The sequence below is a fragment of the Canis aureus genome, chromosome 2 (assembly GCF_053574225.1).
Source record: "Canis aureus isolate CA01 chromosome 2, VMU_Caureus_v.1.0, whole genome shotgun sequence".
In the NCBI taxonomy this organism is placed as follows: domain Eukaryota; kingdom Metazoa; phylum Chordata; class Mammalia; order Carnivora; family Canidae; genus Canis; species Canis aureus.
In genome coordinates, this window is record NC_135612.1 from 77,942,488 (window position 1) to 77,964,303 (window position 21,816).

At 33.2% G+C, this 21,816-nt stretch overlaps 1 long non-coding RNA gene across 1 annotated transcript; it reads right to left on the reverse strand.

The window, feature by feature from the left end:
- Positions 1-337: 337 nt before the first annotated feature.
- Positions 338-2,252, reverse strand: LOC144291031 (uncharacterized). Its single transcript, XR_013358469.1, has 2 exons — positions 2,167-2,252; positions 338-466 (listed from the first exon to the last, which is right to left on the reverse strand). It is a non-coding gene; the product is annotated as an uncharacterized LOC144291031 (long non-coding RNA).
- Between the last annotated feature and the right edge of the window lie 19,564 nt (positions 2,253-21,816).

The window sequence follows — 21,816 nt, forward strand, 5'->3', positions numbered from 1 at the left end:
AGCAGGATCAGGAGATCAGGAGTTTTACTATCCAGTCCATTCATTTACCTATAAAAGCACCAATGGGTATGATGAGCTACCCAGTTCAGAATGGTGGCAGCAGTTGTTTCTTCCCTAAAGCAATGCACATGTTGTTCCATGTGCTTTTTCTGGTTGAGAACTTCTCATGCCAAACTCTGGCACTCTTGGCGAGTCCATGAGGTGTGAAATATCATTTAATACATTTTTTGTCTCATTCAACTCTGATGTTGTAACCAAGAGATCTGTCTGATGCAAATGTCTTCATATCATGGCTCAACTTTTCCACAACTCTTGACAATTTTTTTTTTCAATCTCCTTGTTTTTGTTCTTGTTTTTGTTTTTGTTTTTTCTTTTTCTGTCAAACCCTTCTAGGAAGAATACTCTCACTCAAACTTTCATTCAGGTTTTGGTTAACTGTTTGCCTTTATGCAGACTTCTGAGACTCCTGGAAAAAAAAAATCACATAGCTAGGTTTGCTGATACTGTGATAAATTCATATTAATTAACCTCAATCACGCCCTTTTTATCAACATTTAAACATTCTCAAGTTCTAAAATACTGAAAATTATATATTCCCACTGCACTTTATCTACATTAGCTACACATTTATCATCTCTTCTCTTTATATGATCTAATAAGCCTTTGTCACTTTTAACGACTTCAAGGCCTTTGCGTTGAAGTGGCTCCACCATATAGTGAGGGTAAGCCAGAGAAGGGATGACTTGAGTTGGAAAACCAGTGGGTTCCTGGTGGGACCAGTTCAAGAAGCAGTGTTCATCTTGCTTACAAATGAGCTGGATAAGCCATGTTTACAGACTGTCCAGTTAAGAAAAGTTTGAAGATCATATTATTATGGTTCAAGTGAGAAAATAAAAGCATATGAGAGACGGATAAGCTTTTTTCTTGAAAAAAGTTTTTGGATGTTAAAATGCATATTTTAATAGTAAAACTCGTTTTCTGTAAATATAGTTATATCATCTCTTTGCTCATAGTTTGGTTCAGATACATACAGATATAATTATACACAAATGTTATTTATATCACAGAACAAGATCAATTCGGGGCCTTTGTTACTTTGAACAATTCTTTTACACAACACTCTTATTCCTTGACTTCTCTGATCCATAACCTCTGACTTTTCCTGTCTTTTATTTCCTCCATCTGAGCTCTAATTCCCAATATTCAACTTTCAAGTAATTGTTCAGCAGTTCAATGTATTTTAAACTCTGTGCATCCAAACCTGTATTCTCTATCACTTTAAAGCTCTTTACTTTCCTCCTCTCCCCCTGCCCATCCATTCTTGCCATATCTTCCTCTATATTAGGAAACATCAGAAACAGCTGGTGACATTTCTCCCTCACTCCCAACATTCTATCAGTTACTAGTCTTTCAAACCTTACCACCACTTACATATGTCTATAATTCATCCATTTTTTCTTTCTTTATACACACCATGCTAATTAATTCAAAATACCATCACCTGTCACCTATATTACTGCAAAAGATTTGCCCACTGGAAATAATGTCTATCCTCTTATCCCTGTCCAATCTATTCTCCACATGCAGCCATAAAAATAATTCTATAACATCGATGAGTAAATGTCTTGAGCTATATGAATCCTTTTTAAAGCTAAATTTGAAACTTAATGATATTTCTAATTACTACTCATTTTCCAGGTCATGACTTAAAGACACTTTTTTGGAGAACTGATTTATGAGTCGCTACAAATACTAGTTGACTTTTTAAGGCTTTTCCATAGCAACTGGCATAAAATTCATAATAAATTTTATTATAATTAATCTTATTATTGAATGACATATCATTTCCTTAGTATATTGAGAGCCTTATGAAAGCAGATATCCTCTTTAGATTTCTCACCATATATTCCTCACAGCCTAGCAGAGTAAAACTAATAATAAATAGTAGATACACATTTGCAATGTAAGCAGTGTTCAAGCTGCACAGAGGCTTATAGAAGGTTTATTCTTCAATTTGTCTAACTTTTACAAATTTTGAAATATATTTGAAGTTAAATTTGAATAAATTAAACCAATAATTTGAGTAACTTAGTATACATGTAGTTTTCTGAGAAAGTATCACCATTAATAGGATAGCAAATATTTTAATCAATCTCAGAAGTTTACCTCCTGCTCCCTTGAAATCCATCAGTTCCTTGATTCCTGTCCCTAAACAACCACTATTTGCATTCTGAAACAATATATTAATTTACATTTTCTAGAATTCTATGTAAACAGAATCACACAGTTTATGTAGTTCCTTGTCTAGCTTAAATTTCACATAATAAATTTGAGAGTTGTCACACATGTTGTATGTGTTAAAACTTTATTTCTTGAGTGTAATTCCCTTGAATGGATATACCACACATTTATTTACATACCTACTGATGAGCATTGGGTTTTTCCCTTCTTTAAGTATTATATATAGGGTTGCTAAGGGCATTCATCTGCAAGTCTTTGTATTTCTCTCAGGTATGTATTTAAATATGCCATTATAATAAAAAAATAACTGTACAATTTCATATTCTCACTTTTAATTTCTTTCAGCAATGATTTTAAATATTCATTGTGAAGATCTTTAGTATCTTTGGTAAAATTTGGTTCTAAGTATTTTATTTTATTGCCCTTTATGTTATTTGACATTAGTATAAATGGGATTAAAAAATCAATTTCATAGAAGCAGTGGCTGGAAATTAATAGTCATCTTGAGGTGGAAGGCATGAGTTGAGAATACAGAATGATTACATATAAGTGCCTGGGTAACAGCAGCTTAAAAAACAGACCTATGAGCCCAGGACCACCAATCCATTTTTTGGTGATCAAGAAATAACATCTTATCAACTGTTTAATGAATGAAAAATAGTACTTCATTGGAGTGATATTTTGAATATCTATAATACCTATTAGATTTGAATACTTATCATAGGATTTACTGTACATCTGTTTATAATTTACCGAATTATTGATTTGGCATTTAGTGTTTCCATATGAATTTAAATTATTTAATAATATATTTGTCTTCTCTTCTAATATTTGCTGCATTTTTCCAGTTTTATATTTGCTTTATTATGTGTTACTTTTATTTTCATTTTTTTCACCATAACTATATTGATTATTGCTTAGTCAAAGCTGTGCTTTTCCCTTTGAGATCATTTGGATTTTAGAAAGTCATTTTCTTTTTTTAAAGATTTTATTTAGGGATCCCTGGGTGGCGCAGCGGTTTGGCGCCTGCCTTTGGCCCAGGGCGCGATCCTGGAGACTCGGGATCGAATCCCACATCGGGCTTCCGGTGCATGGAGCCTGCTTCTCCCTCTACCTATGTCTCTGCCTCTCTCTCTTTCTCTCTCTGTGACTATCATAAATAAATAAAAATTTAAAAAAAAAAAAAAAAAAAAAAAAAAAAAAAGATTTTATTTACTTACTCATGAGAGGCACAGAGAGAGAAGCAGACATAAGCAGAGGGAGAAGCAGGCTCCCCATCAGAAGCCTGATGTGGGACTTGATCCCAGGACCCAAGGATCATGACCTGAGCCAAAGGCAGATGCTCAACCACTGAGCCACCCACATACCCCATGGAAAGCCATTTTCTTTCTAGGCAAGAGGGTTAGTATTAAGTTTTACTTTTAATTTGTAAAATTATTTGATTGTCCCTTATTTTTCTTCTTAGATGATAAGAAGTAGGACAAAAGTGATTTAATGACTTCCAGTATCTTACTAGTTATTAATTGCAAACTAAAGAAAAAGAAATGGTTCTTTTTTTTCCCAGTTTAATCTTTCAAATTTCCCACTAACAGATTGGAATGTATATGTTTAAAAGGAAAATTGTATCTTCCTCTTTGAAACATAAGCTCTTTAGTCTTTAGTCAGCCATAAATCCTCTATATTTCTTGTCAAACTGCCTGCTTTTTTTTTCTTTTACAGTGGATCAAAATTAAATGTATTTAAGATAATATTTTCTAAAATGTAAATAAATAGAAAACATCAAACATATATTTGGTATAGTATAAATACACAAATTTACCCACATTATATAAACTTAATATACTAGCTCACCTAGAATGTTTACTAGATCATTAAATGCTAGAGTAGAAGCAGACATTATGGACATTAGCTTTTGTTTTAAATTCTAATTATTGCAGATCTCTCTTTTTATGTGGTTAGCTAATCTATAATCAGTTTAATGATGAATAAGCATGATTCTGGCATATAATTATAAACTTTCTTCCTTCCTTCTTTTCCCTATTTTTTATTTTTCTTCTCTCTCTTTCTCTCTTTCTATTAATCTTCCTTAATGTTAATATTTAGAATTTGTTGTGCCTACATGCTAAGATGAAATCATTCTTACATAATTAAAAATGCTTTTCTATTACTTCACATCCCAAAACACAATCTTAGTTTAGTAATAAAAATGACCAAGTACTTTAAATCATCCAAAACAGCAATCTTTAATTAAAGTTACGATTTTTGCACATCTCATTGCTTTGGCCTATTACTGATTGGCAATGGTTTCAAGACTATTCTCCATGGTCTAATCATGTTTCTGTACATCTTGAGAGTAGAAGCACTGACTGCCTTTATTTTTGAATACTTTTTCAACGATATTTGTATAGTAACAACCGTGGAAGAGAAGGATTCTGTTTCCCTCTGAAGAATGGGGTAGGGTTTTATTGTTTTCTTTTGTCTTATGTCAATTTGTAAAATATCTTTATTATTGAAAATAATGTTTCTATCTGAGACAAAGGAGCTGTTTGTTTTCTGAAGTTTATTTGGAGACGTTTGTTTGCAGCCTATTATAAAAGTGAGGTTTCCTACCTCATGGTTCCTCACCACAGATGATGTAAACCCACTACAGTCTCAGTATCTATCCAGGCCCATGACATATAAAGAACCAATGCAAACATAAGTTCATGTTGCTACCTGTTCCATGAGTAATAAAGTTTCCTGTCTGAAACTGAGGACTCTTGTTTTTTAATAGCATCCTTGAATTGCAAGTCCTTCATGGTTCATTATGTACTTGTGACTGACAATAGATTTGGCTCACTTTCTCTGTCTCTTGCTTTACCTATTTCCCTCTATTTTGGAAATCCTGGTTTCTGACCATCTTGGGACCAGATATATAGAGATAAGGGGGTAGAAGAGGAAGGTGAAATAAATTTTGAAGTTCATTGCCATTGGCATTATATTAGCGAGAGTTGTCAGGAATTTAAAATTGTTTCTTTCACTTTTATTATGCATATATAGGGTCTTCAGAGATATTCATCCCCCAAACTGGAATTTCACATTAGCAATGTCCTTGATATGAAAGATTATATGCCTAGCTAGTCCTTCACTGCTACTTTTATAGTCTGTAGGAATTTGGCATTAGCTTTCCCAAACAAGTGGTCCTCTTGGATGACACATTAATTCATCCTATACTGACTAACCTTCATTCCTGGACATGATTTCTTACAATGATATTTACCCCCACAAAAGGGCTGTTAACACATAAAAACTATAGATGCAGCAACATGCCTTTAAAAGCACTCTCAAAAAAACATGTAGCTCTCAAAAAAACTATGTATGCTGTCTTAGTTTCTCAAGAGTAAGCCAAAACCCAGAATACTGTGTCCCTAAGAATTCATAGGATACATGAAATCTTAAAGTTTCCCTTGAAAAATGTTTATCTCCTGAACTTGAAATTAAAAGGATCCTAACATAACTTCTCCTCCCACATCGGGGGGAAGTGATGAAAAATACACAAAACTCATGATTATTATTATTATTTACAAAGAAGTACTTTACTTAAATGCAAACCCCTGAAATTTATATTCTGAAGTATGAATGAGGGGACAAATGAAAAAATGAAGAGTTCTGACCCATGTTTGCTGCCTTCTTTTGCAAATCATATGTGATAGACCTTATTTACTTAAGATTTATTTATTGACTGATGAGAGACACACACAGAGAGACAGAGACTTAGGCAGAAGGAGAAACAGGCTCTCTATGGGGAGCCCGATGTGGGACTCAATACCAGGAACCGGGATCATGCCCTGAGCCAAAGACAGATGCTCAACCACTGAGCACCCAGGTACCCCTATATATGATAGACTTTAGAATGTGACTTTCATTTCTTGGGTACTCAGTTGGAAATGAGTGGAAAATAGTTCTAATTATGAAATTGATGCATTTATTTTGGCCAATAATATTGTAGCACAATTTGCTGTACCATAATGACAAAGCTATTAATTTTAGAAATCAAAGAATTTGTTTTCTTTCTCTAATTTGCTCCCATCTTTTAAAAATAAAAGTAAAAGTGAGATAAAAGGTCGAAGAGAAGGAATTACATGAAAAAAAAAAAAAGGTAAGCAGTTTGAATTTTGCTAATATTCTGATAATATCACTGCTCCTGGGAGCAAAGTGAATATATGTTCTTTTTTTTTTTTCTGTAGTATTTGTAGGGATCTAGTACTGGCCACAGAAGCTAGTCCACAAATAACCTAGATGAAGCTTTGACCGAATTAGAATGTTATTGTTTCAATAATTAACAGAGCAATATGAAATATTGGGAACTTCATTAGCCCTTGTAAGGATTATAGTTACGATCCTCCAGGCCTCAGAGTATATGCTTAGTTTGATTTTAAATTAATTTTTAAACATTAATCATGTACCTAGTGAGACCTTTACTATTACAATTCGTCAGTAAGGAAGTCCATTATGTGGAGTTTTTTAGAGACTGACCCAATATTGAGAAGATTTCTATGCCAAATTAAATGTTGAGGAGGTAGAGATTATTGAGTTTGTCTCTCTCTAACAATAATGAAGCATAGCAAAGCATAATGATGGATAGGCCGTAACTAGAAGCAGGTGACTGAATGCAAATACCATCGGTATAATTGCACATGCTTGCTTTTTTTTTTTTTTTTTTTTTTTAATCTCCAAGTGCTGGCAAGAAAGCTTGCCAGGAAGAAGAATGGCACTTTAGAGAATTGGGGCTTTGTCCTATTATTTCCAAACATTTTTGACCATGCGATCAAAGATGATGCTATCTTCTCAAACTCTCTCATAAATGCTATATTACTAGGCTCAGTCAAGGAAACAGAATAAAGGACTTTAACACAGGAATTACAATTTACATGAGAGAAATGAGAAAGGTGGGAAAACAAATACCAGTATAGTCCCCAACAAAGGCCAACAATAGTAATTACTTAGTAAGCAAAGTGTTTAAAAAATAAAAGTGGGGCTAGAAGGTCAAACAAGGAGAGACTGAGGCCCTTACCTGAAACTCCTAAAGCAGATGATTCTCAAGAATGTTCCTCCTCTCTGTCAATAGCATCGTAGCAGATTATTCATAAGCAATTCCAAACTCTGTGAATCTCATGTTTGTACACACATATGGTGACCTCTCAGGAATCATACAATTTATCCCCATTCCCCTTGCCAAATTTTAGCAGGAGTTTGTGTTATTGTCATTCTAACTAGACATTACATAGGGAAGGAAGGAGATGCTGGCAAACATGGTTCCAGATATCTTCTCCATATTATAATAAAGAACAGCATTGGGAGTAATGCCAATTTGACAAGAATTCAAAGTTGTATATGGGGTAGAAATTGCCATCAGCTGTTTAATAGAGAAAGAAACTACAGTTTATAGAGTTACAGTGGCTTGCTTAAAAATGGCCAAAAATGAAAGGACATAATCAAAACCAGTAGAGATTAACTGCAAAGAAAGTGTTATTGTGTTGATTATGCTGTTTTGTTGCCTTCCTAATATCAGTGATTTTGTTGAACACCAACTTCACACTAGATTTACATAGCGCTTCTAAAAATTATAAGTGACTATGTGCAGCTCCAGAGATTGTAATTTTACAGCCTTGTGTTGGAATTAATGTAATTTGATTTCTATGAAAACATCCTAGGGGACTCTGAAGCACAAGGCGGTATGAGAAAAACTGAAGTAAGTCAGACTTATGTTCGCCCAGTATCTTTAAATTGCAGATCATGGCACACTGGTGGGAATAAGTTTTCTCTTCATGAGCCTTTAACATTAAAAAAAAAAAAAATTCCACTCTTGTTCTTACAAGTACATTATAGACAATTCTATGAATTATTGTTATTATTTTATTTTCCATATCTTAATGGTTACTTTATAAAAATATGTATATTTTAATGATATTTTATAAAAATATGTATATATTAATGATTCTTTCCATTTGTCATTCATATCCATTGCTAAAAAATATCAGACTAGTATTCTATTCTGAATTTTGGCATTTTTTTCAGTTTCACAACTCCTACTGTAAATTTATATAACTAAACAGATTTGCTCAAAGAATTATGGGAAAATTTCCCATTGTATAGGCAATATTTTTATATTTAGTGGATTTCATCTTCCAAATATTGTTTTCTTATAATTTATTATAACTAATGATTTGATAAAAAGAGAATTACTTAGGATCATAACTGACAATAGTAATTACTTAGTAAATAAAATTTTTAAAATGTGAGAAAGACATAAAATGTATATACTGAAAAAATTAGCATTTTTTTAAGGTTTATTTATCTAGAGAGTGAGAGTGTGTGTGAGTGGTGGGGAGGAGTACGGGGGGAGAGAGAGAGAGAGAGAGAGAGAGAATATTTATTCATTTAATTTTTTTTTTTAGATTTTATTTATTTATTCATGAGAGACACACAGAGAGAGAGGCAAAGACACAGGCAGAGGGAGAAGCAGGCTCCACACAGGCAGCCTGACATGGGACTTGATTCTGGGACTCCAGGATCATGCCCTGGGCTGAAGGCAGGCACTAAACAGCTGAGCCACTCATGGATCCCCCCAAGAGAGAGAATCTTAAGCAGACTCCCCACTGAGCACAGAGCCAGAGGGGGGCTCCATTTCAGATCCTGAAATCATGACCTGAGATGAAATCAAGTGTCAGACGCTTAACTGACTAAGCCACCCAGGTGCTCCCAAAGTTGCATGGTTTTTATATACTGCAACTTTAATACACTTATAAATTCTATTTAAATTATATCATAGATATTTGTCTCTACACATTAATCTGTACTATTTTTCATCAAGTCTATGATGCCATTGGTTGTAAGATACCATTTTCCTGTATAACTAAGAAAAAAAATACTGCTAAGAAAATTATGACAGAAGCTTTATTATAACACAGAATGCTTATTTTGTACCCTTTGAAAAATCTCTTAATCCTATTTAGGTACAGGTTTTTATCTTTAATAAAAGGAAGATATGGCCAAATTAAATTAGTCTAAGTTGTAGATCTTACAAGTGCCCGTTCTTTTCCATTTCTGGATATGTGAAAGACTGAGATCCTCAGTCCCATACTGTGGGCTATTGCCATGTCCATAGACCTTACTATAAAATGGGAACAGAAGTGAAACGTGAAATTTCTGTCCTGAAGTGGTGAAAAGCTCAATCATGGCTCTCCAGTTTCTCTCTTCCTTGCCACAGCAATTGTAGACAAAACTTTATGCAACAGTGTTAGACGACAGGTTTGAAGAAACTTGGGCCATTGATTTACTAGAGAGAAGACAGTTGCCCCTAAAAGTGAGCTAGACTTACAAAAGAATTTACATCAATGAAAAATAAAATTTTATTGCATTAAATCACTGAAATTCTGTTACCACAGCATACCATATTCTATTCTGATGAATGCAAAAATTAGTACTGTAGTAAGGCAATGGCATATGAAACCTAAATAGATGGTGGGTGGAGAGTGGTGAAGGAGCCAAGGAGAAGGGCTGGAATGATGTCATTCCATGTTTCAGAGGCAAAACATTCACTAGCACTACTGTGTACCCATGGGAAGCAGGTTATGTTTTTAATGGTATTGCAATGCGCTTTGATTGTTATCCATGGTATTTTTGCTAGGTACTATCAGAATTGAATGAGCATGGTAAAGAATTGGTTGATTTGTATGTAGGTTTGAGGAGGAAAAAAAAATTCCAGAAGTTTATGGACTTATAGAAGACAGATGCTTTTCCATTCTAATGAGTAAAAAAGTTTGAGAAGGTATGTGAGAAACACAGAATATAGCCTTTCAACTGAGCAAATCTCCCTATTGTATGGATAAGATTAAAGGTGGTGAGTCTAGTAAATCTGATACTATGCTTTTGGGCAAAGAATTGGTAAGCATGAAATAACTTAAAAACAATACCATTTTAAGTCATTTTTGAGCAATTATTAGACAAAAAAAAGTTTGTCTTCAAAGTGAGCATATTTCCCAATATCAACTTCAGATTGGCCAAGGAATATTATAAAAACAATATCTTTCTCACAGAGTGAAACCAGCAGTCCCAGAGGAAAAGAATGAAGCTACTCACAGATAACAAAATTGGCATCTAAACAGAAAACAAGAGCATTGTCTCCCCCAGAACTGGAACACTTTCTGCACATAGGATTTCATAATGCTGTGGAGCAGTGGCATATGTCTTCATGTGGCCTCTTGCTAAAAAGGTATCTGAATTTTGGTATAGAGATGTGAAGGATTGGTTCAGTTTTTTGTTCATAGATCCTCAGATCAAGAATGACCTTGTCTAAAAAATATATAAAAATCACTGTGTATTACAGCCCTTGTCCTTTAAACCCTATCTTGAGACTGAATGGTATTCAAGGTTTGCCTTCCTTGAGGAGGATTCTATCAATCTCTGGCATAAATCAAATATTTGATGACTGAGAATGGATTGTGATAGACATTATTTGTATTCACTAATAGCAGGTTTACCTCCATTTCCCCTCAATAAAGTCATCACATTCTAGACTGCACTCAAGTGGTTTGATGTGATGATTTCTAGACAATACTAATGCTGTGAAAACCCATGTTTGTTAGATTTCCATTCTCTCTTTTCTACTTCTACAATGACTATGGAGGTAGACTCAGGTAAGATGATGGAATCATAAGATAAAAATACCCTGAATTGCTGCCTTGTGCAGAATAATTTTTTATGATATCTTTTTATGAATCTATGATAGATAAAGAAACATTTGATGTAATAACCTACAAGCAGTTTGGAGTCAGTTTTTCCAGTACAATGTGGCCAATCCTGACTAAGAGGGTTAAAATATTGCTAAAATTTCTTTACATTTAGAGTGTGATTCTTCTGGATTACTTTTGGCTCAGAATAATGAAAATGATAATGCCTTTGGTTTCCTATACAACACTTCTCAGTGACATCAAGATAATGGCAATGCTGCAAAGCCACTATCACTCTTAGATAATTTTTTAAGTAATCTCTATGCTTAGCATGGGGCTTGAACTCATGAACCCAAGATCAAGAGTCTCATGCTCTACTGACTGAGCCAGCTAGACTCCCTTCATTAGATGAATTTTAATCCTGGCACCTTGTTATCTTACAAGAAAATATCAGCAAATGGCTTTTGGAGTAAGTTCAGTACGTGTACTAACAATTATATTAATGTTGCTCCCTGGCTGAGAATAATTGTAAAGCACCACCATTTCTAAAAATGCATCTTAATTCCAGATATGTTAAAAAAAAGTTTATTTTTAAATTGATGAAATAAAGGATATCCCTCAAAAGCTGTTTGTAGCCTGATTCTTGTGATTATTGTTCTCTAACAAAAGAGGAAGTTAAAACAGGAGAGAAAATTAAGTGGAATTTGGCAAATGGATTCAAGAGAATTTAAGGTAATACCCAAAGATGTGGAGTAGGTCTAAAGAAGAAATAGTTCAAATTGGTGAATGAAGCCTTTGATAGATATAGCCAAGAAATAAATAAAAATAAATAAAATAAAAATGAAGGTCACACACACACACACACACACACACACACACACACTGTAAAGTATGAACTCAGCAAAGTATCTGATGTTATACATCTTTGAATACAGTGTAAAAATCCGAATAAATTTCTGTAAGAGGAAAAGAAAGATAAGAATAACTCTAATAATATTAATAAAAAGCTGTATATGAATGAAAATATAACTAGAGTATATACTTTGGTGCTAATTATATTTGCTTAATTACAAAAACTATTACTTTATTGATTGAAAATAAAAATGGCAGTATAATTATCTGGGAAAAATCAAAATGGGTAGGTTATATTTGTAAAGGAGGGCCCAAATCTCACATATAAGAGGAAAATATAAATAGATAATGACTAAATTTGATAATCCCAGAAATAGTATATAGACAAATAATGCAAATACATGGAAAATTTGCTATCACCAAAAAACATCAAAAGAACTAAAATGGTTATCTCTGGAAACAGTTTCAGGATAGGATACAATTGGTTGGGAAACACAATTTTCATTTTAAATACATCATTGACCGTTGACACTTCAACTGCAAATATGTATCTTATTCATATTAAAATGTTTTTATAAAAATAATTTATATCTATGTAAAGATTCTTAGTAAAGTTCAAGCAATGACTTCAAATTTCTGCACTCCATTGTATAGTTAAAGGTGAGGCATTCTTTCCTTAACTGCTGCTGCCATTTGGCCCACACCAAAGATTAAAAGTGAAAGTCCTTGTGCTAAACAATAATATTTATTCACGCTAAATACGTGGATATGTTTTAGGGTGTCTGATGTATATTATCTTCCTTAATTAAGGCAGAAATCAGTAAATTAGGATCATGGATCAAATCTACATAACACATTTTTGAACATAATATTTGGTTGGAGCACAGTCACTCTCATTTGTTGACCTAATGTCTATGGCTATTTTTATGTGCAAAGACAGGGTTGACTAGTTGTGATTAACCTGGTGGCCCTCGTGTCTAAAATATTTACTCTTTGGCCCCTTACAAAAAAAGTTGTCAATCCATGCTTTAAAGAGTGTTGAGATTCCTTCTGGCAGGCAGTTAAATTAACAACCAGTCAAGACTGGTTTTTATTCTTTGCTTTCTTTTGGTTTTATCCTCAGCTGGAATGATACCCTTGGGACAGGGTCCTTATCTACTAAGAAGTAGATTCTATAGAGTCTTAACTGCCTACTAGGAAGGCACAGTGAAGTTTCCATAATCTGATTAGGCTGGTCCAACAACTTCCTGACATGCATAGACTCTTGCCCTGCCTCTATGCGATTTCATGTAGACTGTTGGGATTGCCTTCTGTCTTAGGAGGCTTGAAATATGATATCTTCTTCCTGTGCACACCAAAGACCTTTATGCCCTGCCTACTTTCCACCTCCCTTTACAGAGGCCAAAATGTGACCTCAGTGGCCAAAAAGTGACTCCAGAAGAAAGCTAGCGTGCACACAGGAATGCAGGTAGGAATGTGTGCCTCCTTTCTTTAAAGGATCATAGTCATGTATGTTCTATTGTCTAATGCCTGAAAGTAGTTGTCGCATACATTGTGCCCAGTTTTATAGCTAGTTAGGCCGGATTATCCATTCCAGTACCAATTACTTTGTCATGGCTGGAATGGAAGATTCTAAATAGCAAAAATTTGAATTGTAATCACTGGAAATGTTATAAAATCAGGCTTTGGCATACATTAAAAATAACTTAGGAAAGTGCTAATAATCATTAACTCCAGCACTCTTCCAACTCCGCAGGATCTAGGGTGACCCCAGCTTCCAGGCCACATGCTGTTCCTCAGACCTATAAGGAATGGGGCTCTCTGAAACCCAGACAAGCCTCAACTCCAGCCGTAAGACACGGCTTCAAAAGGAAGAAAGCCTTTGATATTTCCTTGATGTTTCTTGCCCCATAATGTGTAGGCTAGCCAGCTCCTATTTCTATTCTCTGACTTCTGGCTATGCAGATTCATTACTGACCAGTTTCTCTCTCTGATGTTTTTTTTGCATTTGATTAAAGCCTTTCTCTCTCTATGTCTCTCTCTCTGACTTTCACTTCACTTTGACCACACCCAAAGTACTTCATTATCATGATTCATCCCAAATATGTATCAGTATTAATTACACTAATATTAATTCAATAATAATAAGATATAAATAACACTGGTAGACAATAATCATCTCAGACTGTGGGAAGCATATCCATGGTGAGATAATAATACCTGTGTTTGCTAACACTTTTACTGTAATAACTAAGCCTTATATGTGTAAGGAAAGCAGATAATTTCCCCAAGAATCAAGAGTATGCTATGAAGTCGCCCTCAATAAGGGTGGAATATTTTAGACTGACTTAATTTTAAAAAATGGTAAATGTTTTTTTCTGCTATATAACATTAATATTTTATATAACATAAAATGGTTCAAATTCAAAATTAAATCAATTAACTTCTAAACATACTACTTGAGATGATTTCAGCAACAAGAAAAGAATACTGATAGTTTAGGGACACCTGGATGGCTCAGTTGGTTAAGCATCTGCTTTTGGCTCAGGTAGGATCCCCAGGCCTGGGATCGAGCCCCACGTTGTGCTCCTTGCTCAGTAGAGAGCCTGCTTCTCTCTCTCCTTCTGACCCCCACTCGTGCTTGCTGTCTTTCTCTAGTGTTCTCTGTCTCTCAAATAAATAAATAAAATCCTTAAAAAAAAATATTGATAGTGAATTAACTGATTAAATTCACTAAACAACTGTTCATTCTTTTTTTTTTTTTTTTTTTTAAATGTCTCACACATGAAATTGAGAGAAAGGGAATTTAGGCATAATGCCCTGTCTTGAATTCATAAAAGGAAAAACTCCATTTCCGCTTTATCACTCTTATCATGTAGATTTCTTAAATCATGGTTGCAAATGACTTCTTAAACTTCAGTGTGCATCTTTACCCAAGGTGAGGAAAGGGTAAAGTATTGACACCAGCCACATTCTCACCCCTAGAAATCCTTCAAATTTCATCAGCTCACATTTTCTTGGGCAGAGATATTTTACATGGGTACCCCGCAATCATGTCTAATATAAACCAACAAATAGTACAAGAATCAAAATTGAGTTTTTGCTCATCAGTCACTACCAATGCTTCAAGAAAAATGTATATTCCCAAGAGACATGTCATGTTTCTCTGTGGCTCCCTGAAGCCCCTGGCATATCCTGCAGTCATACACCAGTATGAAAATAAGGAAAATACATATGAAATATGTTTCTGTATCTTCTGGCACCTATTTTATGTATACTACATAGCACTGACACATTTTCTTGGTACCAATGCTAGTATGTCATGCATCTTGTCCTCCATTAGCAATTCTTCAACCTCTACACATACATACGCACACACACCACACCACCTACATACAAAACTAACTCTACAAAGAAAAAGTCAAGTAATTGGTATTATGAGCTAATTGTTGGATATAATGTAAAATAATTTGCTTTAAAAACTAATTCAAATAATTTCCATGATTTAGAATTTTTTAAAAATAAGCCAAACTTTGCAAACTGTTAGTAGTAAACATTTAGTTGTAATCTGTTTTATAAGTATTATAACACAATCATGAGAACCTTTTTTTTTTTTTTTTCACTATAGGCAGATTTTGTGAAAGACTCTTGGACTCTTGATTGGAATAAAATATATTGTCACTTTTTGTGGATTTTGTTGTTTATTTGTTTGTTAGTTTATAATGCAAGAAAAACATTCTAGGAGTAAATAAAGGCATGGTACAATCCATTTACATCTCTATAAGCTAGATGAGCAGAAAGGTCTTTAAAAATTGCCTTTTATGTTGTTAATGTGATGTTGTTATTCCTAGGGTTGTTATTTTTTTCTACAACAGTGATTTGAAGGCTGGACTTGGTATATTAATACTATAAGCAGAAATCTATTATAAAAGGATAGTGAAAAACATGTACCATACCCAAAGATTACTTTTTAAAAATTAAATTAAAATTAAATTTCTGTCTTTTTTCTTCTCAAACTTGTTATTCTCTTGCTGAGGGGAGGCTCTTGGTGACAATGACCACTATATTGCAGATATTCCTTGATGTTGAGTAATAAAATCCCTATAGGGAAGCTACACCTGTGTCTAATGCCAACACATTTTTGGCAGCTAGAGGTTTTGCATGATAAATATTGCAATTAAATCTATTGAGTTGTGCATAAAATAACCTTCTTCAATCTTACTTCAAATTTATCTGAAAGCTATTAACAGACCATAAAAATGTGAAGTAGAATTTTCAAATAAGGAAAGTGTATATATTTTACATAACTCATAGCTTAATACTATTAATAATAGCTATAATATTTTAAAGTAGAAGCAAAAGAAAACTTTATTTTACCAACAAAAGAATGTTATTCCAACAGTAGAGAGCATAAAAAAATTCACGAAAATAATTTCACTTGATTATTGTTAAGAGTATTTTGTTTTAAAATATGTGTTTAATGGAAAAGCACTTTTCTCTACTATTTTATATCATTTGTTAGCTCTAGGTTTCAAAAGCAGAAAAATTAACACAGAGGTGTATTTATTATTTAATTTGTTTGATTTTCAATTCCAATATATGGGCATATTTTATGTTTATATATATGTATAATTGTGATTGTATACATTCTTGTGATTGTTGTCTTTTTTTTAATTGGTTCTGTTCTTTCTCTTTTTTTTTTATTTTTTATTTTTGTTCTTTCTCTTTTGTCCCTTATGACCCCTCATCAGCTCCATAGTCCCCAATATTATCTATGTATCACCTTAGGACAAAAACTTTGATTTTTACTGGTATTCATATCAATATTATATAGATGTGCATATGAATGCATGTATGTACATAAATTCCATGCACATATATACATAGACAATGAGAAGTTTTATTTATTAGTGCTTATTTTATGGAAAATGAAATTCTGTTATATTCATTTTTTTGCAGCTCTCTCAGTTGTTTTCTGGAAATGGCTGCAAGTCAGTGTCTCTTTTCCAATGTTTTAATAGATTCCATTCCCTTTTTTTTTTTTTTAAGATTTTATTTATTTATTCAAGAAACAGGTAGAGAGGCAGAGACATAGGCAGAGGGAGAAGTAGGATCCATGCAGGAAACCCGCGGCGGGACTCAATCCTGGGACTCCAGGATCTGCCCTGGGCTGAAGGCAGAGCTAAACTGCTGAGCCACTGGGGCTGCCTGAATCCAGTCTTTTAAAAGGATGCATGTTCCATTTGTAGATATAATATATCAGTTCTTTTTTTAAAATTAAAAAAAAAATTAATATATCAGTTCTAATGTAGAGGTGGTTTCTCTTTTTGTCTTTTTTTAACCACTATGGATAATACTATAATCAACATCCTTGTGCATTCTGTAGGAACTTCAAATCTTACATGTTGATGTTTCGCTTCTACTTAATAAATTTACAGGAATAGCACTGCTGGATGTAACGGTGTGTGTGTGTGTGTGTGTGTGTGTGTGTGTGTGTGTGTGGTTAATTTAATAGACATTGCTATGTTTCCAAAAGTGTTGCAAAACCACATTTCCAACATGGCCTAATATTTATGTATTTCTATCAGCAATACATAAGAATATTTTTAACCCATTTATCTCTTTAAAACTTTGTCTAATTGATAAGTAGGAAGTTATATTTCATCATAATTTTCGTTGTTGGTAAAATGGTAATTATAGTTACACATTTGTTTGGCCATCTTGATATGTTGGTAATGTATTCTTGATCAAATTCCCTAGACTACAATTTTTTTAGTCTGTTTTCTAATTCGAAAGGTTTTGTATAGAAATGAGGATATTACTCTCCTATAGCTGTTTTGAGGGAATCAAATCAGCTAACTTGCATATAAGAACTTGGTTAAATTTGAAGTATTATACAAGTTATATCTAAACACATAGACTCCTCAACTACAAAAGTACTATAAAGACTTGGTTTCTTAATTTGGATAATTAAAGAAAAATAATTCCATCTTCTTCTACTTGAAATTGCCTGACAACTAGGAAAAATAAACAGATACCTAAATTCTTAATTTGCACATAATTATTTCTGGTTTCTTCATCATTTTGTTAGGATCTCCAATGTCTCATATATAGTATTAATTGGTATTTATTAGATTTTCTAGTGTTGATTTACCCTAAAAATCTTCGTGTTCATGATTCTCCTCCTGTATCCTGTTCTTTTCCTATGCCACATGCTGTCATTAGTTATAACTTGCTTAGTAATTTCTATAATGTCAATTTCTTTTTTTTTCTCAGTTCTCTTCCTCCTTCATTTCTTTGCCTTTAAGTCTTCACTCTTCCTGACCTCTAACATAGGTAACCAGTGATTGTACTAAGCCAGACATTAGACTACCTGTTCCCTAAGAAATTCCATTAGCTCATGAAACAGTGATCCAAACTAATAAAGAATATTGTGCTTCCATTACTATTGAGAGTATACACATGCACATACATATATTTTTTATATTTTGCATAAGTATATACATATATGTTTGAGTCTCTTTTAATGATTAATAACTTTCATTGTTATTTGCTATTCCCTAGTTATGATTGTATAAAAATAGAATTCCTAATATTAATCTTTACCATTAATAATTAAATTCAGTAAGGCATCTATTTTCAAGAAGATTTTATGACATGATGTATTTTCCTCGTTCCGCCATTCTTGCCCCATGTTTCAGGGTGGTGAGAACTGATCTGGGTATGGCCTTTAGATAGTGACCCAGCCTCTGTGCTCTCTTGTGAGTAGGTACTTTAATTGTTGTCATTGCTTCTTATGATACCATTTTTAAGGATCAAAACTCTATCTCGGAGAATTTTCTCTTTCTTTTGTGATTAATCAACTTCTAGCCAAATTGAGACCATCTGGTGAGAGACACTTTATAGCTTCAAAAAGTTGAATGCCTGCAGCCTCTTTTCCAAGAATGCACAATAGAATTTGGGATAGTTAATCTGACATCACCACATAAATGCTTCTCACATATAATCCCCAAATTTTGCTGATTTAACAAAATAGAGGTTTACTTCTCATTAACGTAACAGCCCTACCTGTATGTTTTTCATCAGTAGGGTACATTCTCTCTAGCCTTAGTTCAAGCACCCAGGCTTCATTCATCTTCTTGCTCGGTTATGCCCTAAGGCCTGTAATCTTCTGCTAATGGCCAAATGGATGGGGAAATAAAGGATGGAACTGATTTACCCAGTCCATCAAATGACACACATCCCCTCCCTTTCAATAGCAGGAGCTATTCATATAGTCCAACGTGGATGCAAGAGACACTAAGAAGTAAAATCCGTGCCTAGCTAGCCATCTCCCAGCAGTAAATTCACTTATGAAGAGAAAGGGTGAAGTTTTGCTGAGAGCAAGCTTTCCTCTATGAACTGAATTTTTTCCTCCCTTAAATTGCATATATTGAATCCCTAACACTCTACATGATGGTATTAGGATGTGGGGACTTCAAGAAGTAATTAAGGTTAAATAAGGTCATCATGGGGTTCTCATGGTGAGATTAGTATCTTTCTAAGAGACACCAGAAAATTGTCTCACATGGTCAGTCTTCCATGCTCTTTCTCTCTGCCATGTGAGGACACAGCAGGGAGGTAGCCATCTGCAAGCCAAGAAAAGGTCCCTCACCAGATACTACTACCATGCTGCACCCTGATCTCAGACTTCCAGCTTCAAGAACTGTATGAAAATAAATTTTCATTTATGATATTTTGGCTAGTAGCCATTGGGGTTATTTTACTGAAGTTTGCAAAATATTAATATCTGAATTCATTTTTTCCTTCTTTGCTTATTAGCTGGTATGTTTCTATAAAGATAAAATTTGTCTTATTAACAATTTGTGTTTGGTTATTCATATGTATAATTTATATAGGAAAGACAGGAAAAAATTACATTTTTTCCCTTTATCATTTTCTAAATAGTTGATTTCTCAGGGTCCAGCACAATAATGAAAAATAAATTACTAATTAACATTATGAGATAATTAATTTAAACTTTTTTTTTATATTTATTGCTCTGAAAATGCTCTGTCACTTCTTAGGAGGAAGTTATTGTGGCTCTTCTTTTGATATGACTCTCTCAGTTTTTTGTTGATGCCATTGATACTTGAGAATCTTTTAATACATTTTCTCTCCTCAACGTGAGGCAGGCTGTGCTCTGAGGAACACTGAGCCTAACGATGGCATTGTTTCTTAAAGGCCAAAGGCTGTCCAAGTGGGGTGTTCATGGGTGTGGTAATTGTTTCTCAGTGCTTTTAGTTAACAGATCCATAAAATATGTATTTTTAAAAAATGAAATAGAAGTTGAGTTGACATTCAGAATTATAAAATTCCTAATTCATCACAATATTCTTGCATTTCAATCTCTATTCTCTCACTAAAAATTTTAATTTTTATTACACAACTTAGTTACTTGTTTTATCACACACTATGTGCTTGACAGTCTCAAAATTCACAATACCATAAACAATATAATTAGTGAAAAAAATAACAATTATGTTATTGCAAACATTGTTTTGAATGTTTTTTATTCTTAGGGCATATCCCACCAATATGCATAACCAAATTATCACGCTTGAATGTTCCTTGGAATAGTTCCATTATCTGTGGTTAAGTCACAAGTTTAAAACTGTACACACCTTAATCTGTTTCAATTTCAATTTTCAGGAATTGCTTTTATGGTATTTAAATTTATTTTATAATTAAGCAAAAAGTTTGTGTTTTCAAAGTCATATTAACAATATAATGTACACTCATAGAAGGCTAGATTCTAATTTTACCCTCTCAAATTTATTCCTTTCCTTGTCTGTCAGTAAATATTTTAAAAAATGTTATGATTATCCCTCCATGATTTTTGAAGAATAAAACACAGATATTTGTATACATGGGAGCTTCTTTACTGAGCATTTATTGTTTTGAAACTCAAAAAAGGCATATGTAAATATATGTATTTCACTTTCTTTAAATTTTTTAACTTAAAATAAACCCTCATTGTCCCTTCTTATAGAATATAGACAAATTTCACATTCCTTTTTGCAGGTACATAGCACTCTACTGTATGGATTTTCTTAGTTCATTAAATCAGTTGCCTATTTATGAATATTTGAGTTTTTTCCTGCCTTCTCTTATTACAAATGAGGTCTCAACAAACAGCTTTATATGCACATTTTTCATGTTTCTGCCAGTATGTATTTGGCATAGATCCTATAAATAGAATTATTGGATACAATGGTAAATTTGTCTATATCTGGATATTTGAAAGAGCTTATTTTATGTATTTCAGATGTTTATTTAAATATAGAGTCTGAATATTTATACCAATATTACTGACTATGAAAAAACAACTGAAATAAGTTTTAAAGGTTTTAGTCAGAGTATTATTTTAAAGATGTCAACTTTATATGAAATATAATGTATTCCCTTTTATACTATTAGGTTTTTTGTTTTGTTTATTTATTATCACAGAAATATCTTTGGTTATAATGTCATTTTTGAAAAATCCATCAAGAGGTAGAGTTTGCCTTCTGTGTGTGACCTCTAATTTTATCAAGTATCAGTCCTCAAAGTCAGTCATTATTTAGATCAACTGTGAAAAGGAGGTTTTAACTTAGCCCTGATTTATTATTGTTATTATTATTATTCCTTAAAGCTAAGGAACTTAAATCTATAAAAATATTTTGTTGCATGGAAAAGGATATGTAAACACCAACACTTTGGATAGATTCAAAACTGTTGGGATAACATTTCAACTTAGTTTAGAATGGTACATATTAGCACTCTTTGTTAACATTTTACTTTTGATTTCGTTTGAAAATATTTGTGGTTTGCTGTGCAGCACCTATAATTGTCTGAACCTCAAAAATAACAATGTGTAAGTGTGCTTTTCTTTCCTTTAATTACTAGCTTGTGCTTGTATACAGAACTAATGACATTGCTTTAAGAAATGTTGGTATAGCACACCTATTGATTAACTTTATTTCCCAAGCTC